Here is a 19,021-nt window from a genome sequence, read left to right on the forward strand (position 1 = left end):
GCGTTCGTCATCGTCTACACACACACACACGCCCGATCTGGCTTGCCAGCACGTCCCTGACGGCCTGGCTAATCCTTGTCTTTCCCTAGTCGTCCCTTTACTCACTAGATTATGTACCTGCCACATGTTTGTTGTGGCGAACAAACCCACAACCCCCACCCCTCACTTCCCTCTCCCTTCTCTTCAGGTATGAGTTTCAGGACTGACGAATCAAATATTCTCTACAGTTTCCCGAAGTTATTCTTAAAACTACGTTGAGATTCAAGGCTGACGAGTCATCTCACATATCCTCTATAGTAACCCGAAGTTATTCTTAAGCTACTGAAAACAACGTAACTGAGATAATCTCAAAACTAGCGAGTCGCTCAGCTAAAAGTAGCGAGTTCCCAAACCAGAGGTAGCGAGTTAGCGAACCAAGTTCAGTTACAGGTCCTTTTGGAGAAGTGGTGTCCATGATTTTAGCTGGTACTGTGCCAGCAGAGATGCGGAATCCTCACCTCTTCGTAGCTCGCACTTCACCATATCATTAGAAATGTTAAAGCTGTGTGTGTGTGTGTGTGTGTGTGTGTGTGTGTGTGTGTGTGTGTGTGTGTGTGTGTGTGTGTGTGTGTGTGTGTGTGTGTGTGTGTGTGTGTGTGTGTGTGTGTGTGTGTGTATGTGTGTGTGTGTGTGTGTGTGTGTGTGCTGGTTCGAAGCAGTTCCTCCTCTGTCGCTAACACGACTGTCTTCGCCCAAACTTCCTCGAGATGTGGTGGCTGACACCATGCCCCTATACGCAAATTATGGTGGCCTGACGCAAGCCCCTATACGCAAATTATGGTGGCCTAACGCAAATGGCACCATGCCCAATACGGAAAATACGGTGGCCAGGAGTGGCTGACACCCTTCCCCCTATACGCAAAATACGGTGGCCTGACGTGCCTGACCCAATGCGTCATAATACTAACATGGGACTTTGATTCAAGAGCCAAAAAGGAGAGAGACGTTTTCAATGTTAAAATTTTTCCCACGCGTCTAATATGAGAGCGGCCAGTGTGTTCAACAAACCAGTACACTAAGTGCAACTCACATTTGACATTAATAACAATAATTTCCACGTCTTATTAAGCAGTACAGTTACCGGGCAAGGAATAAAATTAAGGATGAAACCAAATACAGCCGTGGGAAGTAAGTTATTGGAATAAATTAAAAGTGTGGTAATAATAATAATAATAATGATAATAATAATGATAAAAATGATAATAATTATGGTCTTACTCTATCCCAGTGATGAAGAAATAAACCTTGCAACGGGGTATTAACAAAGAAAGAATATATATATATATATATATATATATATATATATATATATATATATATATATATACATATATATATATATATATATAACTACTACAGAAAACGGGGGCACTCTTCAACAAGATACGAACAAAAAAAAAAAAAGAGGGGAACTAATATAATAATACCGACCTTAATAACACTGGATAAAGCCTTATACACACAATATACGCAACGTTTTACACGCAATCCAGCCAGGGCGCCACACCCGCCGCCAGGCAAGTGGTGCAGAACATTTGTCAACCGCATCACCAACAACAAAGTTAAGCCATGAGACGAGTTTCCGGCCAGAGAGAAAAAAACAGATATAAAATGTCTTTCCGGCACATCATTTTCAAGCATGCGTAGGTTATCATTACCATGCGACCCTCTGTTGTGTGACTCAGTTGCTCATGACGCCACATGACCTTCGCGGGGGCTGCAGCAGCAGCCTCCACCGTGGGCTCCGCCAATCACATTTGTTATACGCGATCCTGGAGGCGCGTTTTTCCACCGGTGTGCGGGGCGATGCTCGAGTACCTATGGCTTGGGGGAGGAGTTTCCCCACCAATCACGGCCGCTGTGACGCTCCCCCGCCGCGCCGCGCCGCGCCGCGCTGCTCTGGTCTGCCAACCACAGATCCCGCTACGTGAGCACGACCTTGGCTTTCGTTACCCCACATTATACGGGGAGCTTTTGTCTCATCTCAGCCGAGCGTAGATGATGGCTTCGGCGTTGCCTTCATGGCACGAGGAGCCTCGCCAACCCGCGGCGGCGAACCCACCATTAAACAAATGCAAGTGACACATCCGGTGATCTTTTCGAACCGGGTGGAGGGCGGAGGGGGAACAATTTTGCGTGGGAGCGGCAACGCTATCGGTCGTCAACACTTCATCTAATCTGAATCGTCGTGCAAACTACTCATTTACGTACATTTACTTTTAAAATCAATCGTGACTTGCAACATCAATGAAATGTCGACCAGCCGACCAGCCAGCCCCTCCTCCTCCTCCCACGGGAATGAGATAAAAAAAAAACACGAGCGGAGGAAACATGGCCAAGCAAACACCAAGCAGAGCGGGATGGTACAGATTTTCAGAAAGCACTTTGGGATTACTCGAGGGAGGCCAACCGTCTCAAGCAGGTGGCGGCGTCGTGCATGGTCTACTGTTCTCCCCCGTGGAGAGACGGGGTTTGGGGCCTCCTCATGTTGCAACCAAACAGTTCCACCTGCTTCCCCGACCGTCTACCACCCCCCTGTACACACTGCAGTCAACGTCATCCTTCCTTCGTAGAAAATGGGTGTTATCTGCTCGTAATTCATGGAGGAGGTGGTGGTGGAGGGATGGGGGGTTCCAGAATTTCTTTTGGACGTTATTAATTCCATATTAGCTTCACTTTTTTTTTCTTTTTTCTACGGTGAGGTTTTGCTGTACTTGTTGCCAGCGTCACAAACAACTGGTGGGTAGTGATGTCGACCTTATAGTTACCTCTTGACTTGAAGAAACTTTTTTTGTTAGTTAAATCTTTCATTATTTATCTTTTTTAGATTTGGTAAAATTTCCTTAAATTTTCCATGGATATTTTTTTGGTGCAATGTTCCTGAACTTTTCGTAGAACTTCCCACGAATTAAAGTCTTTCACTTACACACGGTACACAATCAAGGAAATCCTTTTTTTAATCAACAAAGTGATCGTTTTCTATCGACTCACATCTTGTGACGTATACAGAGAGCTTTGTCCATTTTTTTTTACAGCTAACGCAATTATGTTTTCATATCTTACTGACGTATGAGGGTTAAAAAAAAAAAGTTCAAAAACCACCCGAGTCTCTAACAACCGTTTAATCTCTTATAAATTTTGTTTCAAAGATTCACTTTGAATAAATAGTACGAAGTACACACACACACACACACACACACACACACATTCATTGCAAGTGTGTATGCGGTCAAAAATTTGACGCATTTACTTCTAAGGGTAATCTAATCATGTTCAGTGTGCGTTCGAATGATTAAATTTTTGAAATTCGCATTAAGCATCAAATTAATCTATCCCCAGATGTTGCAAGTTTTTAATCAAAACGTGAAAAAAAGGGGGGCTTTGGGGTCAAAGACTTCCAATTCGAGTCGAATTTTTCTATCAAGTGCAACAGTCCACCTAATGCAGTGACAAAAAAAAAAAAAAAATTATGATAATATCTCTATAACATATGACAACATTCATTTGATATTCATCCGGACAAAAGATTGCCAGTCATTTCCGGAGAGACAGAACTCCACCCCAAAATTCCAAAACCGGATTGAAAATATTCCCCGATCTTGTCTTTATGCCAAAATAATAATAATAATAATAATAATAATTACTATTTTTATCATTATTATTATTATTATTATTATTATTATTATTATTATTATTATTATCATCTGCCACAGGTACAACATGGCCTGGAAACTACTCCAATATTTTTCGATGAATTTTGTCTTTAAATCCTCACCTCAACCCACTTCTCTGATCTTAATTGTGTCCAGTAAGTTAATTATTTGACTAAGATATCTCCAGGTGTTCAAGTCAATGTTGCTGGTACTTATCTTATTTCAAAATCAATACCAACTAACTGTTTGATTATTCCAGTATCAAATGATGTGTGATGAAAATAATCCAATTACTGTCGTTCATTACATAAATACAGTAATTCCGAGTTCTATTTACCTGAGTTCCCCTGCACAAGTCAAAATAGAAAATGGTGGCTACCGTGTGGTGCTAAAGAAAACGGTACTATTTACAGACTAACTACTCTAATCTATCACTTTTTTTTCTCTCTCATAGGCTACAGGTATGGACTCTCATCGTCGCAACACCATAATGAAAAATAAAGTGGCTAAATGAGAGAGGGAAATATGGGATACATATATGCTTTCCGTGTGCCAAAAATCATTATATCCATGTACGTAGCGATCGGGATTTTCTTCCATAGGTTTAAATTTTGATAAAGATGTTTACAGCCAGGTTTTGGTAGGCTGTCAGCTTACGTTAAGCAGGAAGAATATCCCAACCGCACTCCATGCCTGTTATCGACTGGAACTGTATTAACACACATGAAACAATACACAATGACTTACCAAAACCTCACAAGACTGTGTGCTCCGCCAGTGCTGACATGTCAGTTTTGGGACTGGGTTTCCATTCCAGATGATGCTGTCTCCTTCTGCCTCAAGTGGACGCGAACGAACTGAAAAGTGGGGATCTGAAATTCAGAGAAAATGAGGTGTTGAATATAATTATCTCCTGAGGAAATATACAGCAAAAACGAACCTACCTAAATAGCCTATCATTACTTATCATTGCCTTCCCTAGCATGCGATGATGGGAGGTATATAATAAAAAGACCACGTCGACCTCAATCCTGGAAACATCGTTTTCTATAATCGTACTTTACAAATTCTTTGGGTGACTAAATATAATAAAACTATTAAAAATAAAACTAAGCAATTAATCAAACTAAAGGTAAAAATCATAGATTTCTCTTTTTCAACACACTAACCCTCATTGCACAAGCAAGACATGGACCTACTCAATAGCCACCTCCAGTAAAGGCAACACAGTAAGAAAAGAAATGAAGAAATTAATATGAACTCCACGTTTGTTGTAAGATGGAAAAAAGTTTTAAGAAGAGATGATGAACGATGAGAGGAGTTCCCCAAAGCTTTGCCTTTTCGAATCATCTTAATCTTCCATGAAACTTAAAAGGAAGAAAACGGAAACACAAGTACGATTCTCTGGACTTAAGTATAAAGCGAAAATTCTCATGTTTTCAGAACTCCCAGAACAAGTGATGATATTTCCAGATACTTAACCTTCCTTCTGTGAGGTATGAAGATTAAAACAGAATGCTAACTGCGCATGAAAAGCTTATAATTTACATATCAAAGTATCAATACAGAATGCAAGTCATAGGAAGGAGAATACATGTTATGGTGCACGTTAGGGGAGATTTTAAGCCAGCTGATACCTTAGTTTTAATGTGAGAGTAAGATGGCATGTTCCCAGCTGGCGTGCCATGACTAGCACAGGTCGCGAGTGTGTGCTCACGGTGCCATTACTGGCACATGACAGCCCGTGGGGAATAGTCGTGTAGTGGATGTGTGTGTGTGTGTGTGTGTGTGTGTGTGTGTGTGTGTGTGTGTGTGTGTGTTGTGTAAAATGATACACTGCTTCATCACACACAGACTGACTACATCTGCTACCGGTGGTCGAGTCCAAGTCATTTCTACTGAAGTACACATCTACACAGAATTAATGCCATCCGATAGGGATAGAGGTCTTATAAAATGTCTTAGTTAAACCAATCATGTAACCAGACTTTCATCAATCTTTCCATGACCATATATGAATATTGATAATGTCAAAAATGCACGAGCCATGTACGTACATAGTGTGTGTGTATGGTCACCTAATCATATGTAACACCTAAGGATTTGAAAAGACTTTTCAGGTTGTAGTTATAACTCGACCTTCACGGCAATGCTGACCTCGACGAATGATGTGGATAAGAATAAATTCCAATTAACCAACCATCCTGTATAAAAAAAAAAAATCATATCTTGCACAACATGCGCAGCCACCTCAAAGACCTCACTGCACTCATATCCACACATGGGACGCCCTGTGCCAGTAATGGCACACCCGAGAACGCACAGCCGACCTGTGCCAGTAATGACACACAAGAAAACACACACACACGATCTGTGCCAGTTATGGCACACCCGAGAACGCACACACACACACACGACCTGTGCCAGTAAAGATACCTCGAAAAGAGAAAAACAGTGTACACTACCGTAACGCATTTACTCCGGCATATAAACAGGACAAGAAAGCCGTCAAAAAAAATTGTACCCTGTACCCCTTACCCAATTTGACATCTATTGTCCTCTTCATCTATCACAAAAACCCGAAATTAGCCATCTTTATCAAGCTAAACAAACTGGTCGAAACAGCCTCACCACTATTGTCAATTCCATTCAGTAATTACTATAACAACGATAATGGGCAGTGCTAACTACAGCTCCAAAACAAGCTTGCTTTGACCCCTAGTGACCACTGAACAAGACGCCGTGTTCTGGGGGGTATGGCTCGCGACAGTAGTTTTACCGACTGTGAGAGCAATAGCAGGTCTGTGGCATCACTTACTCCTATTTCTAATTATGACCCGAGTTAATTCATTAACCTTTTCCTCCAATCACATAAAACTTGTTTCCTATTACTCAAACTTGCCCTTTTCTGAACCTGTTCGATAAGGTTTCAACATCAAACTATATTCCTCGACTTAACCACCGTAAAAGAATTTTTTAAGAGATTTCTCCGAATTTACGCCTTACATTATGCTAAGCTGTTTCACTCTAGTCTCGCCAATCCAAGTCTTCACTCAGTCGAAGTTGCCAAAACCTGAGTTGGTTTTTAATACTCTACCAATTTTAAAATCCCATCCTTTCCTTCAAAAAATTTAACATCAAAGTTATCAACAGTGACATGAAGGAAATTATCACTAATGTAACACAACATATCCACACGTAAGTACAATTCCCCCCAAAATCTAATTCATTTTAAAATTATTTCGTATTTCCCCTATTGTCAAAGAAACGAAATGTAACCTAAGGTAAAGTTTGTTTCACTATCCAGTCTTCTTCTTTCCCCATATAGTTTTTTCAATTGTTAATTCACCATATATTTACGCCAAGGATACTGTTTACGCCAATTATTACGCAAACATTCGATGTCGTTCCTTCACAACAATGACTCTTGGCTATTCAACCACAAATTTGCCAGTATCTTTCAAGTCCATCTTTTGTCAGAATTAACTTTCACCAAAATCAATGAAAAATGCATGGAAAAAAAATATTAGAGAACAGGGAGGCCATTCATCAAAAGAATAACCGGATTTTTTTTTTTTTTATGAAATCCAAGAACCCTTGCCTTTACAGCCCAACGGGCAACTTGATACTTAATCACATTAACACAATATCAGCAAATTCATAACAGAATAGTGAGAGTTTACCACATCCTTGGATTATTATCAAGGAGAGCTGATCCTCAGTTATCTCCATCCGTCAACCGTATGTATATATATATATATATATATATATATATATATATATATATATATATATATATATATATATATAGCAATCTCCACCATATCAAGTCCAACAACACCCACACAATCGAAGAACACAACTCAATGGCCACATGACATGGAGGAATCTGAGACTGATACACACACTTTTACCTTCAACTGGACGGCTGTACACTCGAGGGCACGTTCCATAAAGCTGCCAAAGGCTTGTACACCATTTAAGAGCTTAGCACAAATAATAAGACCTCACACAGCACGAAGAAAAGCCCTAAGACGTCAGGTGTATGGCCGTCTGAGAGCTGATTGGAAAACTCGAACGAAAGGAATGAAATTTAGAAGCGACACAAGAGGACTCGACTTACAGCGCCATCTATTATCACCTGTTGATGAGGTCTAAATGATGGCATTTAGTATTTGGTCGATATAATAATCGCCGTAATTCAGTAATGGTTTTACTTTTGTCCGGATATAGGTCTTTGTTCTAGAATCTCGTCCAGGTTCCAAAATTACGTGGTTTATGCCTATTTTCGGCCACATTGTTAAAAAAAAAAAAATAGATTTCAGTGTTACGATACGTAAATAAAAAAAATCTAATAATGTATAAAATTGACTAATTATTTTCGTGCGCTTTACGCAAATAATTACATCGTAACCATTACAAAAACTTTCCAGGCAAAGTGAAACTTAAGAGTTTACTTCTACAATATATTTACAAATAAAAAAAATAAACATGGCATAAGAAACACACTAGAGCATGACAGCATGGCACAGTTTATAAAAAAAATGAACATCATTCAATACAAGACTTGTCTTTTAGCCTATCCTAAGCCGGCACCTCCTACGCTTAAAAAGGGCCACAGGCACAGTAGATGGAATAAAAATCAAAAGGTGGAGTCCCTCCGTTCACACAGAGCAGAGGTAGAAGAAAAAATGAACAAAACGAAGGCTTTCAGAAGAACACAGGTCCACAAGTACATAGTATCTGGGTTATATCTGTATGTGAATTATACAGGGAAACATAGTTACTAACTACTGCATTTCTGCTCATGAAATTGAAGGAAATTATTAGGTGTGACTTGAAAATGCCTAATGTCCTTGTGTGCCCTTGACATCAAGTTATATATATATATATATATATATATATATATATATATATATATATATATATATATATATAAGGCTCAGCCCTCTGTTCTTGATGCTACTTTGCTAACGCAGAAAATGGTAAATACGTATGAAAGGAAAGATATACATATATTCCATAAATGCAAATACTTGCACATATACAATATACTACAAATGTGCTATAGAATCAGTATACAAATTTGCTTGAACAACAATCAGAAATACACACTACAGTACTGTATATCATTATTATAAGATATACAATAACAAAGCTCTTTGTGAAAAAATATAGTTTATAAAGCTATCATAACAAAACATGTTTGCTAAAACATGATTGGTAAAATCTTCTTCAAGTTAAAAGTAATAAATTTGTCATATAGATTAAATTATGTACGAACATAATGAGTTAGGGTGGTCCTACAATTTCAAATACTGTTCTGAGTAATATAATTGTATTTAGGAATATTAATCAGAAAGGACAGTACGGAACATGAAACCTGGAATGTTATTGACTTATATTTTAGTGCTTCATTCATACAGGTGCAAACCAATAAGGGCTAGAAACACCTATATTTGTAAATATTAGTGGCTGAATTTGTCAGCTGTTCAAAGTCTCAGAAGACTAAGTAATTCCCACAAGGCCCTTCAGTTATGTCTGCACCAAGACCTGAAGATAGGCTAAACTCTTATACTTGTTCCTGTGAAAACTCTCCAATGTGAAGAGGCATCATAAATATATAACATATACATATACAATACTAAATTATTAAAATTTTGTGTTTCATCCTTAAACATACATCAGTATCCAAGAGGGAGGAAATTATTTGAGAAAATAGCAACAAACTTCTACAATGTAAAGAGCTTCAATATACCAACATTTTCTATCACAGGTCGCATACCAACTGTCTCAACTGCATCAAGTATAGAACTTTCTTTGCTTTCACGTGAGAGCGATACTTGTAAATCCACCCCCAGAACACCTCTGTTACTGGTTATCTCCACCCTTTCAGATGCAGATGCCCCATCAGCATTGCTGAAAATGTATGCATATTTGTCTCTACTGTCAGTTTGGCTGTTTTATTGGTGATGCAGAGGTTGTCAGCACAAAGCTGTTTTATTGGTGATGCAAATGTTATCTGCACAAACTAAAATAAAAGCAAGTATTCTAAAGAATGAGGAATGCCATAGCAGGTACACACATGGAGTATATTTGTAGAATTGTAAGGTAATATGAGAGAAAGATAAGTACCTTTGGGGAAAAACAAAACAGAAAAATGAATGGGAACATATCCATATGTGAAAGACCAAGTGCAATTTGAGAATACTTGGCAGATCAGTAGTGGGCTGGAGTGATAGATGGAGACCAAAGAAAAATGCTTTTACAGGGAGATGACACAAATCTTTACCTTCTTTTAAGGTGGTATTTCAATGGGTGACCAAATACTACTGGTGTACAAACCACAATTACATACTATCAGGTTATCAATAAATCATCTAAGAAGGTCTTATTACATTAATATCTACTGCATTTACAGCAGAAACATAGATGATGTTAAATTTATCTTCAGTACTATCTCCTCCACATCCAAGTTGGTTCTGAAACCCCATCCACAGTTTAGCTGCTCATTAAACCTACATATACACAAATCCTGTTTTAGGCCCCTTTCAACAAGTGTTATGCTGTTTTTCCTCATCATGGTGATGCAAATTCATTTATGAATGATAAAACAGAACTTAGTTCTAGGCACTACCTCACTACTGCAGGAAATGGCAATCAAGTTTGAAAAAGAAAAAAAAAAGAGACATGAGATCTTTAACAATGTTATGAAAATACACAAAAATACCATGCAAGAAGGTGCACTGTGGATCTCTCACGAATTTCCAGTACAATGAAGCATTTCATAAGGACTTTCTTCAAAGCTAGTTTCAATTACCTTCAAGATAATATACTCGTGTATGCAAAATTATATTATTCGCAAACATAAACCAAATGGTACAGCAGTACTTCACAGAGATAAAGGGATTTCTATAGACTGATGATGATTTTCAAATATGACGTACAGGTTGTACCTCTTTAATCCGGCAACCTTGGGAAATGACCTTTACCGGACAACAGAAAATGCTGGAAAACAGAAATTGACCCCTAAGTCATACGCAGTTGATGATCCAATCTCATGGTACTCACACAGCAACTCCACCTTCTGAAGTATAGATGATGATTAATGCTGATGTTATTACACGAGTACCATCTCCTGCACCTCTTGATCTCTTGGATGACGTTTTGAAGGACTTAAATACAGCTGAACATAGAAATTAACAGGACTGTTAATTAGCTCGGCTCCAGCGTAAACATATTTTGGCAACTTAGCACCTGCTAACAGCACTGTCCTGGGGTCAGATCCACAAACTAATAAGTAATGGCGGCAGATTTAAAACGTGCTGGACCATGGTAGTTGCCACACCACAGAGTGCCAGATTAGAGAAGTACAACCTGTACTGAAGTGCCTTCTGATGAGCTGCTATCACTGTGGTACTTCTAAAATTCAATGTGGATTGCCAAATCAGTGCTTCTCTGATCAATGTAGCAGCATTCACATCTAAGGGTCTCCTCTCTATGTTTGATGTATTTGAATGGTAACATTTCAAACCAATCTTAAAAAATGATACTTTTTCTCATTTTCAAAAGAAGGATCTAACAAATGTTCACAAAGCTAGTTTCAAAATAAAACTACTTTTACATCAACAATTACAACTTGTTTTCAACTAGTAACATACAATGGTAAAGCTTAAACTGATTGTATCATTGGTGATTTGTTGTTAACTCTGAAATGTGATTGAGCTCACAAGGACCCAGGATGGTATCACCTATCAGATAAAGAAAATTATCATTTCATAAGCCATATCAGTTCCCTACTATTCTTAAGATAATCTTAACTACAGTTCATGCTTGCTAGCAAATTATAAACAGTTAGGAAGGACATTTCACCTGGGAAAGACAGAAATATGTTTTCAAGTGCTACCACAAATATGTAAAGACAACAATCAATAACTATTATCACTGCATGATAGCATAGCCAAAGTTTGATTACAATAACAGTATGACCTACAGCATAACTATCCAATTGCTCAACCAGGAGATAACATTTCTACCAACATTTCATTCACAGATAAAAAAGAAATCCCTTTAAAAACAATAAATGCTTAATACATAAAAAGGAAATGACAGTCAATCTATCATACTGTAATTAAATTACCACCTACACATATCAGTACTGTTGATTTAATGGAAATCAAATTTGCATATCCCTTTTTTTACTACAGCATCATCCATTTTCATACGACAAAAACTTGTCCATGACCCTACGCTAAATCACTCAAGGAAAACATCATTATCCAACTGCAGTTTCATGAAATACTCCATGAAAAATAATTCTAATATCAAAAGTTATGCGAACCTATTTTCCAGTACAACTGACTTGAATAAAGCAGCAAAGGTTTATAGCAGTAAAGCAAATGATATAATTTGTCACAAGTGCGAGCCTCTTCCACAAATACCCTCTACAATGTCGAATATCCCCTAATCTTCATCCAGCTAAAACCTAACCACTTATCTATGGCTTGGATGAACTATCATTTTAAAATAAAACTTCCACCTCTGATTTCTTTTGTCTTCAAATAATTTCATCTGTCTCCTCTAAATAGTCTAGTCTATTTGACATCTGGAAAAGAGGGTATCATACATCTAATATCTTCAAGACTAGAAACACAACTCAGAGGCAAAGGAAATAATCTTAAGATATCCATCAATATCATATTGACATGAATACAAAGTCTTCATACATCAACCTCCCAAATTTGTTGCAGCAATCATTTATGATATATATAGTTTAAATTTTTCAAACAGGAAAGCAGTTTTCTAAAACATTCAAAATACGGTAGAGAACAAATTAATCAAATTTCTCTATAAAAGCACTTCAGTCATTCATTATACTCTAAGAGAACTAATCTTTAATAATGAATCATTCTGCAGGCATTCTAAAGTCCAATCATTCTAACAAAAAAAAAAGTCAGTATATAATATGGGAAAGAGTTAGTGAATCTATTCTGTGATGAATAATCAATGCTATACAAAAGAGTTGGTCATTAGCTGGGGTCCTCTACATTCAAAGTTACATTAAACACTGCATTCTAGGGTCTTATAAAAGTGCTTGCATTTTCTATAGAAATTTTTTTTTTCTTTTTTTTTTTGGCTTTGTCGCTGTCTCCCGCGTTTGCGAGGTAGCGCAAGGAAACAGACGAAAGAAATGGCCCAACCCACCCCCATACACATGTATATACATACGTCCACACACGCAAATATACATACCTACACAGCTTTCCATGGTTTACCCCAGACCCTTCACATGCCCTGATTCAATCCACTGACAGCACGTCAACCCTGGTATACCACATCGATCCAATTCACTCTATTCCTTGCCCTCCTTTCACCCTCCTGCATGTTCAGGCCCCGATCACACAAAATCTTTTTCACTCCATCTTTCCACCTCCAATTTGGTCTCCCCCTTCTCCTCGTTCCCTCCACCTCCGACACATATATCCTCGTGGTCAATCTTTCCTCACTCATTCTCTCCATGTGCCCAAACCATTTCAAAACACCCTCTTCTGCTCTCTCAACCACGCTCTTTTTATTTCCACACATCTCTCTTACCCTTACGTTACTTACTCGATCAAACCACCTCACACCACACATTGTCCTCAAACATCTCATTTCCAGCACATCCATCCTCCTGCGCACAACTCTATCCATAGCCCACGCCTCGCAACCATACAACATTGTTGGAACCACTATTCCTTCAAACATACCCATTTTTGCTTTCCGAGATAATGTTCTCGACTTCCACACATTCTTCAAGGCTCCCAGGATTTTCACCCCCTCCCCCACCCTATGATCCACTTCCGCTTCCATGGTTCCATCCGCTGCCAGATCCACTCCCAGATATCTAAAACACTTTACTTCCTCCAGTTTTTCTCCATTCAAACTTACCTCCCAACTGACTTGACCCTCAACCCTACAGTACCTAATTACCTTGCTCTTATTCTCATTTACTCTTAACTTTCTTCTTTCACACACTTTACCAAACTCAGTCACCAGCTTCTGCAGTTTCTCACATGAATCAGCCACCAGCGCTGTATCATCAGCGAACAACAACTGACACTTCCCAAGCTCTCCCAACCCCAAAAGACTTCATACTTGCCCCTCTTTCCAAAACTCTTGCATTCACCTCCCTAACAACCCCATCCATAAACAAATTAAACAACCATGGAGACATCACACACCCCTGCCACAAAACTATAGAAATGTTTGAGATTATAAGATCATTCCTTTGTCTGTCTCTGGCATGACCTCGCTAATGCAGGAAACAATGAACAAGTATGACTGTTTTAACATGAATGTAATTAAAAATTCACTTTAGAATTTAAAAAAGTTTTCAAATCCCATATTCCTATGATAAAAAAGTGCACCTTACACTTACATCAAGTATCTATAAACAACACATAAGGACTTCTGTTAAGGATATACAAACTGAACAAACTGAATCAATCACATGGAAATTATGACAAATACTAATATGCTTCTTGCCCCATTCACATAACAGATAAAGCTCAGCATAATAAATCAATACAGTACAGCAGTCAATTACATACACTGAATATATACCTAAAATGAACATTTTATACCTGTTTACCCTTAAAAATATCCAATAAGTGAACTTCTGTTTTCCAGCCCCCCTATGACATTCAAAGAATACTTAAAAATATTTGTGCAAATTCTTTTATGTTAATTTCTATTCAGTCTATTATATTACTAACTCTATCTACATGGGGAGGATGAATTAGATAGTTCATTTTTGTGAGACTGGAATTCTGAACTCCATGTAATAAACTGTCTAAAGTGTTGATTTCTAATTCTTGGTGTCCATTTGCTATGAAACACTTTTCCTTCTTTTATCAAAATTAGTCACTTCTGTGAGGTGCTGAAGATGATAAATTTTTAGAATCATTGGATTATCTACAACTTGTTAAACAACTATAAGCATTTTGTAGTACTGTATCAGTTCACCTTCATTTAAAGCATAAATCTGTATCAACCTACTTTTGCAGCCAAATCTACAAATTGCTATCTCTATAATTGCAACATTTTTTCTTTTACAGAAAGAGTGACTAGTCATTCAAAATGAAGAGAAAACTAATGAACACAACCAGTCTCCAGAGTAAATGTCTTTATGATCTCTGGAATGGTAAAATCTCCACTTTGGAAGAATGCTGCTTCATTTCTTATCATGTAGTCCAAAATAAGAATGAAAAAAAATTAGAAAAAAATCTAAATGACCTCATTAGTATGCAGACCTTTACTTCTTACATCCAACAGCTTTACAGTCTCGTGAGTACTACAAGCATTCACGTTTTGTGCGTAAACTAAATTTTTGTACTCATCCTTTGAACTCGCTTCTACGAGCAAAATACAGCATGTCAGATGAATTAGAGATTATGGAAGTTTTGATACGACCAGACAAAAGATAATGGATACCCTTTCCTCATCTCCACCCAGTCTTTAAATCAATGAACCTCATATTTCATATGACATGATCCAACACATCAATTAGTATGAACTTCTATTTGTTGATCATATTCTTTAATTATTCTTTATATGAAATCTACCCATCTATCATCATGTAACTATGAAGCCTTTCCAAAAACATTACATGTTACAGGAAAAAATCCCTGGAATATTATATATCATTGTTCCTTTCCTCAGAGGAATATACTGCTATGTTAGCCCTTGAATAACGGGGAATGTAAATGCAACAAACAAAAGTTTCAGCATGATGACACCATACTCATTTTCAAGTGCCTCAGACAAGATAAAAATTGTACTTCAACAAAATTTCTGGTCAGCAGCAATAAAAAAAAGGTATACAGTAGCCTGAACCAAATGAATGAAATTAAATGTACCTCATAAAAAATCATGATTGAAAAATGAATTCTTATGGAAAAAAGTCAAAGCCAACTCATGCTATACTGAATCAGACTAACATTCCTTTGATATGAAAATAAAATAAAAGGAACCTGATATTTCCAATCAAATGAAAACAAAGATTTCTAAAAAAACATTTAATCACAAATTTATGATCAGACGACTGTCTAAAGGCCCCATTAATCAAGTTACCAGCATAAGTCAAAAATCTCTTCTACTAAGGAAAGTGAAATGAACAGCATGTCCTTTTCCTTCCACAGTATATGCATAGAAACTACCAATGGTAGCAATTAATACTCACTTCTCTCAAATGATGCTTCATCTAATGATACTGCTACAAATCAGAGTATGAAAAAATAAGCTAGGAAAATACAGAGGCCTAAGCACACAAAATCAATCTCAAAAGGTTGCAACAAATCTGAATCCACAAATCTGATTCTTCCTTCTTTTTTCCATAGCACCTGACACCTGAATCGTTTCCTGATAAAGAACTCGCCTCTACATTTAGCTCTAAAATTTAAAAGGAAATGAGAAAATCCAAAGCATTAGCTTAAAATCAGCCTAATCAGTTCCATGAGAACAGCACTCACCTCAACTGTCAAGACTGAAGTCCTGAGCAAATATAGCAACCACAGACTTGTTTATGTTGGGAGGAGAAAAGTACATAGGTAAACTAGATTACAATTTCCAGTGTGTCAAAGCTGATCTGCCCATGTTAGTCAGATCAGTTTTTTGAAACAGAGAGGACCTTGCTAACTATAATCAAGGATTTAAGAGAGTAAATTACAGTGAAGGAATAATTTCACAGCAATAGAGAGATATACAGTATGGTGATATGGTGAGTGATAAACAATATAAAAATTGTGAAGCCAGTACATCACTCACCCTTGACAATCTGACCGTTACCTGCAGATTCATTTGTTCACCATTATATTTCACAACCCTCCTCTAAGTGATATATAATAGTATCTAAGAAGAGTTCTATGAATGTTGTTTTTCTCCACTAATCACAATCCTGCTTTAAAGACAGCATATTCTCATCTGCACTCAATTTTCCTTCTACATGCTGCAAATCATTGGGCTAAGGCTTAATTCTAGGATAAATTGCTAGATACTAAACTGTGCTGTGTATGGGTAGTTAAGCTTCATGCATCTGTATACATCTACCCTGATTGGACTGGACTGATAACCAAATATCATTCAACTTCTGTTAATCACAGAGAAGAAACACATAACCAATTTACAATTAAGAATTAGCAGCACCATGCAAGGTTTCCACAGATGCATTTCTTACAAGAAGTTAAATACATTAACACTGGATGCAGATTACCAAGGAAACTAAATAATTGTTACATTTACTCTCAAGGCATCATTCTTTGTAAACATGGCCAGCCTGGTCCAAGCCCTTAAATTAATACTGGCTAACCTAGAGTAAACCTTACAAGATAGCACCCTGTCAACCCAGCACCTGGGACTGAAACTGGGCTTCTTAAGCTGTGAGTGAAAGGAGTTACCCCTACACCACTGTGTTCCTCAATGTTTTATCTTATATATCCCTAGGGATAGGGGAGTAAGAATATTTCCCACATATTTCCTGCATGTCATTAAAGGCGACTAAAAGGTGTGGGAGCTGGAGGCTGGAAATCCTCCCTAGCTGTTTTACTTTCTGAAAGAAGAAATAGACAAGGGGCCAAGTGAAGATTTTCCCCTCAAAGGTACAGTCATCTGTTCTTGATGCTACCTCTCTAATGTGGGAAATGGCGAATATGTATGAAAATATATATATATATATTTCATGTGTGGCAGGGTGGCGAGCAGGGTGGCGACAAGAATGGATGAAGGCAGCAAGTACAAATATGTACATGTGTATATATGTATATGTCTGTATATGTATGTATACGTTGAAACGTATAGGTATGTATACGTGCATGTGTGGGCATCTATGTATAAACGTGCATGTGGGTAGGTTGGGCCATTCTTTCATCTGTTTCCTTGCACTACCTCACTAACGCAGGAGGCAGCAACTAAGTATAATAAAAAAAAAAAAATAATATATATATATATATATATACATATTTTGTGAGGCCTGGATGTGGAAAGGGAGCCATGGTTTTGGTGCATTACACATGACAGCTAGAGACTGTGTGTGAATGAATGTGACCTTTGTTGTCTTTTCCTAGCGTTACCTCATGCGAGCGGGGGAAGGGGGTGCCATTTCATGTATGGTGGGGTGGCGACAGGAATGGATGAAGGCAGCATGTATGAATATTGCATGTGTATATATGTATGTCTGTGTATGTATATGTATGTATACAATGAAATGTATAGGTATGTATATGTGCATGAGTGGGCGTTTATGTAGATACATGTGTATGTGGGTGGGTTGGGCCATTCTTTTGTCTGTTTCTTCACACTACCTCGCTGACGCAGGAGACGGCGGTTAAGTATGATAAATAAATAAATAGGGGAGAAAGAATACTTCCCACGCATTCCTCACGTGTCGTAGAAGGCGACTAAAGGGGACGGGAGCGTGGGGCTAGAAACCCTCCCCTCCTTGTATTTTAACTTTCTAAAAGGGGAAAGATATATATATATTTATTCATTTATTATTCATTATACTTAATTGCTGTCTCCCGTGTTAGCTAAGTAGCGCAAGGAAACAGATGAAAGAATGTATCTTCAAGTCCCAATCACTCAAAATCTTTTAACTCCATCCTTCCACCTCCAATTTGGTCTCCCACTTCTCCTGTTTGCTCCACCTCTGACACACATATCCTCTTTGTCAATCTCTCCTCACTCATTCTCTACATGTGACCAAACCATTACACCACACCCTCTTCTGCTCTCTCAACCACAATCTTAATATTTCCACACATCTCTCTTACCCTTTCATTACTTACTCAATCAAACCATCTCACACTACATAGTGTCCTCAAACATTTCATTTCCAACACATCCACCCTCTTCTGCACAACCCTATCTATAGCCCATGCCTTGCAACTACACAACATTGTTGGAACCACTATTCCTTCAAACACACCCACATTTTTTTTCTATTCATACATATTCATCATTTCCCGCATTAGCAAGGTAGTGTTAAGAACAGAGGACTGATCCTTAAAAGTATTCCTCACTTGGCCCCCTTCTCTGTTCCTTCTTTTGGAAAATTAATAAAAAAAAAACAGGAAGGGAGGATTTCCAGCCCCCACTCCTTCCCCTTTTAGTCGCGTTTTACAACATGCAAGGAATACGTGGGAAGTATTCTTTCTCCCCTATCCCCAGGGTTAGGGAATGGATGAGGGCATTATGTATGGATATGTACATGTGTATATATGTATATGTATTCCTATGAATCCACGGGGAAAATGAAAATATGTATATGTCTGTGTATGTATACAATGAAATGT

The sequence above is a fragment of the Panulirus ornatus genome, chromosome 56 (assembly GCF_036320965.1).
Source record: "Panulirus ornatus isolate Po-2019 chromosome 56, ASM3632096v1, whole genome shotgun sequence".
Lineage (NCBI taxonomy): Eukaryota > Metazoa > Arthropoda > Malacostraca > Decapoda > Palinuridae > Panulirus > Panulirus ornatus.